The sequence below is a fragment of the Epinephelus moara genome, chromosome 12, assembly GCF_006386435.1.
Source record: "Epinephelus moara isolate mb chromosome 12, YSFRI_EMoa_1.0, whole genome shotgun sequence".
Classification (NCBI taxonomy): Eukaryota; Metazoa; Chordata; class Actinopteri; order Perciformes; family Serranidae; genus Epinephelus; species Epinephelus moara.
In genome coordinates this window covers 5,180,762-5,188,364 of record NC_065517.1, presented here as the reverse complement: position 1 = coordinate 5,188,364, position 7,603 = coordinate 5,180,762, and the positions used below count along the sequence as shown (strand labels likewise).

The 7,603-nt window shown below is 40.7% G+C and overlaps 1 long non-coding RNA gene across 1 annotated transcript; it reads left to right on the top strand.

The window, feature by feature from the left end:
* The first annotated feature begins 730 nt into the window (after positions 1-730).
* Positions 731-2,716, top strand: LOC126398891 (uncharacterized). The gene is made up of 4 exons (XR_007570827.1): positions 731-1,483; positions 1,590-1,702; positions 2,122-2,226; positions 2,310-2,716. It is a non-coding gene; the product is annotated as an uncharacterized LOC126398891 (long non-coding RNA).
* Positions 2,717-7,603: the final 4,887 nt, after the last annotated feature.

Sequence of the window (7,603 nt, the reverse complement as noted above, 5' to 3'; positions counted from 1 at the left end):
ATTGTACGAGATAAGTTACATGCACGCTATTATGTAACGGATACATTTGCACTTTAAGTTTCAACAGCGATGTTGTTAATCTTTTGTTAGGTTTATGCATAAAAACCACTTGGTTTTGATAATGTTTTGGCTTCAAATATGCAGGTTGGATGGCACAATCCCAGCAGAAACTACAGCAATGTCTCCAGGTTGTTCTTATGCACTGTTTGTGCATTTTCCTACAAAGAGTAATGCAACACAATTTGTACGTATCAACCTCTCTCAATGATGAGCCAACAATTTGTGCATAACCCACTTATTTTAGAGTTTTGTGATCACATGATCAATGCACTGATGGGAGTAAAGAAGGAAGCAGCGTGGAGCAGTCTGGTGAGGAGGCAGGCTGTGGCGGTGGATGGGTCACAAAACACAGGACTTTCCCCAGGGATTTTCCCCAAGTGACTGACAATCAGAGCCGTGGGAACTTTAAGGTACGTCATCACCATGTTTCTTTTCCTAAACCTAACCACAGTAACTTCACCTGTCTAAACCTAACCTCTGTAATTTTACGTTAATTATGTAACTTTATGTCAAGGACATAATGTCATTCGTAGAGCACAAATTCATAGAATATCATACAAAGTGTTTTGTGTTCATTTTTGTAGGATATCATACAAACAGTTGTATGAGTGTCATAATTCTGGGTTTGTTTATAGTCTGTCCTATGGACTTTGTTTTAGACTTTTCTGTTTGTGTACCTCGTTTCATGTTTTTCATTCATGTTTAATCTGCTTCCTGTTTTATTTTGTAAATCCTCTCCTCATGTGTTGTATTTGGTTTTACTTCCTGTCTTTGTGTGTTTTCCCGCCTGTTTTCTGTCACACCTGTCTCATTAGTCCTTCCCTGTTCCCAGAGAGGCCGTTTACATGTACACGGTGATTTTGATAAACGGAGACATCTTCCTTCGTTTGTGCCCTTCGTCTCCTCTGAAAACGAGTCTTTCTAAAAACTCCGGCCAGAGTGGAGATTTTGGAAAACTCCGGTTGCGTGTTTGCATGTAAACTGAGATAAATGGAGTTATAGGCAGCCCACGTCACAGTATGCGCCGGAACTTGCGCCTGTGTCAAAAGTGCGACCTATGTTGCTATGGTGACAATGGATACATGGAAGGCTTGAGCTTCTCGTTACACTGCCACCTACAGGTTTGGCATGCTCTTGTGTATATATACACGGGTAAGTGTAAACGAAGATCTTTTTGAAAACGGAGACGGTGAAATGTCCGTTTATGAAAATAGCTGGCAACGTGTAAACGGCCTCAGAGTCTTCTGGTTTTCTGGCAGTTTTCTTTTTAACGTCGGTGATGCAGAACATTTCAGTAAGGCCACTGTATGCAGAGCTGTGAGAAAAGTGAGACTTGCGCTGAAATGTCTGCTAAACTTTTTTGTTGTGTTCCCTGGGTACAAACCTGTGAGAGTCATCAAGGAGGAGTTCCACAGGATTGCAGGTGAATGATATAGAAATCAGTTAAAATTTATGATTACAACTCATATTCTGTTAATGATATGGTGCTGCAACCTTAGACTGGGATTACTAATTTGAATTTCTTTTAGGATTTCCCGGTGTGATTGGCTGCATAGATGGAACACACATTCCCATCACGGCTCCCTCACATAATGAAGCCGATTATGTGAATAGGAAGTCCATTCACAGCATTAATGTGCAGGTAAATTCACTACTGTCTCAAAATGTCAAAGACCGCATCACACTGCAAAAACTCAAACTCGTACCAAGAACATTTGTCTTTTTTCTAGTCATAATGTCTCATTTCTAGTCAAAACAAATCTCATTACTGTACACTTAAAATAAGACACATCCCCTAAAAAGTAATTTGTTCTTAGACAATTTTCACTTGTTTCAAGAAAATTTTCACTTGAAATAAGTAGAAAAATCTGTCAGTGGAGCAAGTGTTATTTCTACTTATTGCAATTGCAATTGAAAATGTGCTTGAAACAAGAGAAAATTGTCTAAGAACAAGTTACTTTTTAGGGGATGTGTCTTATTTTAAGTGTAAAGAGATTTGTTTTGACTAGAAATTAGACATTTTGACTGACAACTAACATATGTCATTCTCTGCACTGTCAGGATCATATGTGATGCAGCCCACATCATAACCAATGTGGAGGCCAAGTGGCCTGGGTCTGTTCATGACTCGAGGATATATCGCGAGTCTAAACAGACTGCAACGTGGTAAGCAGCCTAAAGTCTTGCACAATATAATTCACTTGTCTCCCTCCTTTAATGCACTCAAATGTATCCACTATACATTACAGGAGAGTTTGATGGCCTTCTGCTGGGTGACAGGGGTTACCCATGCCAGCCTACGTTACTGACCCCTTACCCTGACCCTGAACCAGGCCCCCAACAGAACTTCAACCGGGCTCACTGCAGGACGAGAGCCAAGGTGGAGATGACCGTAGGCCTACTGAAAGCCCGTTTCCAGTGCCTACGTCACCTCAGGATGACCCCTGAGAGGGCCTGTGACATTATTGTGGCATGTGTTGTTCTTCATAATATTGCCACAATTAGAGGACAGCAACACCCTGCCCTACAAATTGAAGACCCTGATGATGACCCCATCCACCCTGCAGACATCCAGGATGGCAGAGCAGTCAGAGACATCATATGCCAGAATCACTTCACTGTTTAAATCACAATCACCACCACCCAGAGCAGTCAAATAAAGACAAATAATTCATATTTTATTTGGTCTTCTTTATTTCCTACAAATACAAAAGCAACAGTTAGTTTTTTGTTTTTTATACATCGCTCCAATCATTAACACAATTCACAATGCACCCACCTCTAACTTGTGTTTCAATATCTCAATTTCAAGATCCGTTTTTGTGATCTGCCGGTCCAGGAGCTCCATTTCCTTTTCGGTTTTCTGCACCGTTTTAATTAGATGCACTCTATAAATCTCCTTCAGTGGTAACTGGGAATACATAAGGATGACATTAAATCATACAGTTGCACATGAATTCCACAGAATTAACCTTTGGCATTTACTGAACATCTTACTGTGTGAATCTGTGCTGTGGAGGTTAATGGACCCTCCTCCTGCTGCCCAGCCATGCTCTATTAAAAAGGATAAGAATATCTGTTAATACTTAAGTGTACGCTAAATGTAATCCACAAAAGAATGTTAAGAAATGTGAATGGGGAGGAAACTATCAGTAACAACATCAAGATGTTGGCCCCTCAGGCTCCCTCTCTGTGGCAGCAGACAATGTAACATCATCATCCTCATCATCCTGTGAAGATGAGTGTTGTGTTTCAGTATACTTTAAACTACTATATGGCATAATCTATGGAGTAATGGCTACTTACAGTAGCAGTGGCATAAGGATCCATAAGAGAGAGAAGGCCATCAGAATCTTTTGGGACAAAAGAAAAACCCATTAAAGGGAAATTAATATTTCCATGAACTATATGGGCCCAAAAGAAGATATAGGCCTAGGCCTATTACATCTTATGAAGGCTGGTGGCTCCTGGGGGGTGACTGGCTCAGAAGATGAGCTCCCTCCAGGAATTCCCTCTGCCACTGGCCTCTCAGTGTTTTGGCTCAGGGCCAGCTCCTCTGCCTCTGTCAGAGGTGATGGTGGTGGTCCTCCACCAGTTTTACGGGCCTCAGCCTTCTTTCTATTGGCTGAGTAGAAGTCAGATGTTACTTTAAATAGGCCTAATTTAACAGGATACAGGTGAGAGGACATTTATGTGTGTGAAAACAGCATTATGTTGGGGATAATGCACACTGAAACAGCCACTGAATGATATTTACTGGTAAACATGATTCAAATCAGGTAACCCCATGAGACTACTATGCTGAAGTCTCATCTGTTTGAACGATGTTTTTATATTTCATTTTGAGCTGCTTCCACGTTCTTTTTTCACCCGTGGGATTGCATCTAAGTGAAATAAATTTTAGCTTTAATACCATTCCACCAGTTTTCACCTAATAGGATTATGTGATTACACACATGAATAAAATACATTTAAACTTACACATTGACTCGAGCAGCAATTTTCTCCTATGCCGACTCCCTCTCCTTTGCAGCTGCAGCCGTGTTACTCCTTTTTCTAAAGATTTCTTCAAATTCGCTGTATGAGTGCATTAAAATTTCCAACTCTACCGGTGTAAAATACAGCGACCTTTTTTTGTCACCTGTTGCCATGGTGAATCGTAGTATCGGGGCTCCATTGATGATGGCTTTTATCGGGGCTCCATTGATGATGGCTTTTTAAAGTCGTGGTGCACGCGCTTAACTCAGAGTGAACATACTCTGTGTTGATTGAATTGATTGAAATCAGCCGTTCTGAAACCCGTAACCCAGAGTTTCCCATCTCAGAGTTACTCAACTCAGAGTTCAGGGTTAGGCTCAGAGTTTGTTGAACTTTTGTTGAACTCCTTTCTGAAATGGACCCCAGATTCATGACAATGAGGATACGTTGATTGGTAACAAAAAAAAAAACACAATTGCTTTTCTTGCTTAAAAAGCAAAACACCCACGTTTGTTGGTTAAAAAAACCTTTTGATGTAAAAAATGACTCTGCCTTGTGTGTTTTATACTGCTTCTAAAGGATGCCAGTGTCTTAAGCTGAAGGCCACCGACCAAATGTCGATATCTGACAAGTTGGGAGTAAGATCAGGTTGGGGTCATGGCTAAAAAACATGGAGAAGTTTTCATGGCACATTGTATGGCAATACCATTTCAAAATATGTTTAACTCAACACTATTATTTTGACTCTGCTCCTCCAGACTTAAGATGGATAAGCTTTGTTTTGTTTTTTTAACTTTTCTCCTTTACTTACTATTTTCCAGATTCAAAACTAGCACTTGTTTTATCCCAATTTGATTGATTGGAACAACCGTAAAGAGTACAACTTTTAGCGTCTGTGCTCTGTTGGTGGTCGTTGCCTTAGAATCTGCTCCAGTTGACTGCCCTCCATCAGAAAACACCAATATATGATGTCATATGCAAGGAAGCTATAATCCAAAGTTATTTTTGACTTGGATGAAATTTGGAAATATACACTAAAGCAGATCGGAGCTTTACCATCGGCACTGGCCTCTCCCTGGTTTCCCACAGCGCAGTGCTGCTTCTATAAGCCTGTAAAACCCAAACTTGGCCAAACAGCCAAAACAGGAAAAAGCAGATGGTTAACTTTCTCACCAGGAGCATATAAACAATAAAAGGTCACAGGTTAGGTAATGAGGAACTGGGGTAGGACTGCTATTTGCATCCACATGCTCTGCAACAAATCAACAGCTTATTGTGCTTCCTTCATTTCATGTGACATGAGCATCTAACACTGTCGGGGAAATTCTCAGCTTGTCAGCCAACCTTTCCCCCCAGTAACGCAAACAATGGTGCAAAAATTAGAGTAGCTGTCAGAGGTGATACAGAGGGGAACTTCCTGATGTAGTATCTAATGTAGGAAGACACAGACAATAGGGACTTTAAGCAGTGGCGGATTTTGCAACGGCTCCGGCTCCCGGAAATAGATCTGCGCTCCGCTGATCGAGACTTAAGCAGTAGTGTCGGTGTTGCCTGCCGTAGCCCGCTGACTCACTACGAGAAAACAAAGCCTCTCAAGTAGTCGCTACAACGCGTGGTTCAGGTGAGTGAATTGAATGGTTTTCATTATATTTCTGAAATGAAACGTGTTCTACAATTGATAGTGACACACTATATATTACATGTTTCAGCGATCCTTTCCCACAGACGCAGGATACTATGTATATTTCATTGTATAAAAACCATAGTGAAATATTTTTTGCTATAGGCTATATTCTCCCCTCATCCTTGCATTGCAAATGGTATATAATTTCTCAGTATACCCTATAAATACTATGTACATTAGTCTTAATTCCATTCCTTCACACTCTGATTAAATGTGTGCTTAAGTTGTCAAATTTTAGATCTTTTTTTAATTGAATTGTTCAAATTAAGTTTATAAACATTTCTGCACATTTCTTTTCGTTATGCTCTGTACCTGTACTTGGCGTAATGACAATACATTTGAATAATCTAATCTAATGTTAACAGTTTCCCATTTCCCTTGAAGCTATGTCATCTGCATCTTTGGCCAGTGGGAGTGGGACAAATAAACGCACACAGTAGGTCACAGTTACAATTACAGTTCACACTGAACTAACTACTTTGCTAACAACTTTGATGTTCATGTTGTTATTCTGCAGACCCCCAGTGGAGTGGACGGAGGCCCACAACATCTTCTTGTGCCGGGAAATATAAGTGACAGAGCCATTCAAACATAAGAAAGGCAGTGTAGAGAGAGGCAAGATGTGGAACAGGGAGGCCAAGAGAGGAGAGCCCAAGGACGCCAACAAACAACATAACGAAATGATATCACTTCTCCAGCAACAACAGGCCATGATGTTGCAGCAGCAGCAGCAACAAGGGCAAGTTATGCTTGCCCTCATAGAGAGCCTCAAAAAAAATTTTCTTGAAATATTATTTGTTACATCATTTTTTACCAGCTGTGAATATTATTTTGAAGCATTCGTTTGTAAACTGAATAGCCTACCTCTGTGAATATTATTTATTTTGAAACATTTTTTTGACCCGATCCAGCTGTGGATTTTTGTAAACTGAATACGTGTGAATAAAAAAGTATGATTCATATCGAGACTTATAAGACATTTTTTCTATTCAGTTCTTGTAAACAATGATCACACATAGCAAGCATACACATCCAGAATACAAATAATAATGTTTATTATCCCCATTACCAAAGTTAAGACTATTCTCTCTGGAATAGCCTTGTGTATAACATTACAAATCAAAAGAAGAAAATGAAAAATGAATCACCTCCCACCACCTATTTTATGAAAAGTACTCCTGAATGTGTGGAGGGTCAAGACCAAAAAATTGTGAGGTTTGATTTCCATACAAACATGTTAATGCATTACTTAGAAGAGCAGATACTACATAACGTTTACCCACACTGCTCAACTCGATCTTCAAGTTCTTTTTGAAATCCATGAATTTGAAATAGTTGGCTATGTCCCCAAATAAGCATTCCATGGACACCCTGACTTCATTCATGGCCTTGTTGAAAGCCTGCATTTGTGGTGTGAGCTGGCCATGGCGGAATGGAGCCTGAAGGCACACGCAGTGGGTATGCAGGGTCCCCATACACACACATGCGCTGACCACCTGGAGAAACGGCATGCTCCTCCAGGACACTTAACAGGTTGGAATCAGCAAGCATCCCAGAGTCGTGTTTCCTCCCCTCTGCAAGGCAAAAACAATTAGGCTATATTACATTTAGGCCGATTTAGCACACACACACACACACACACACACACACTATGCTCAGACTACATGTGCACAACGGCTGGCAACACAGAAGGCTTCTTCACCTGACGTGCTGACGTATTGCGGTAAGCGAGTTGTGTCATTTCCGGTGTTTCTGTGACAGCGTCTCTGTACTGCTCTGGTGAATTCTGCTAGCCTGTTTTCTCACTTCAGTTGCTTTAACGTCTACTTCAAGTCTTAACCCACACTGGTTCTGTTTAAGCACTTATAGCTCTCCTCCTTT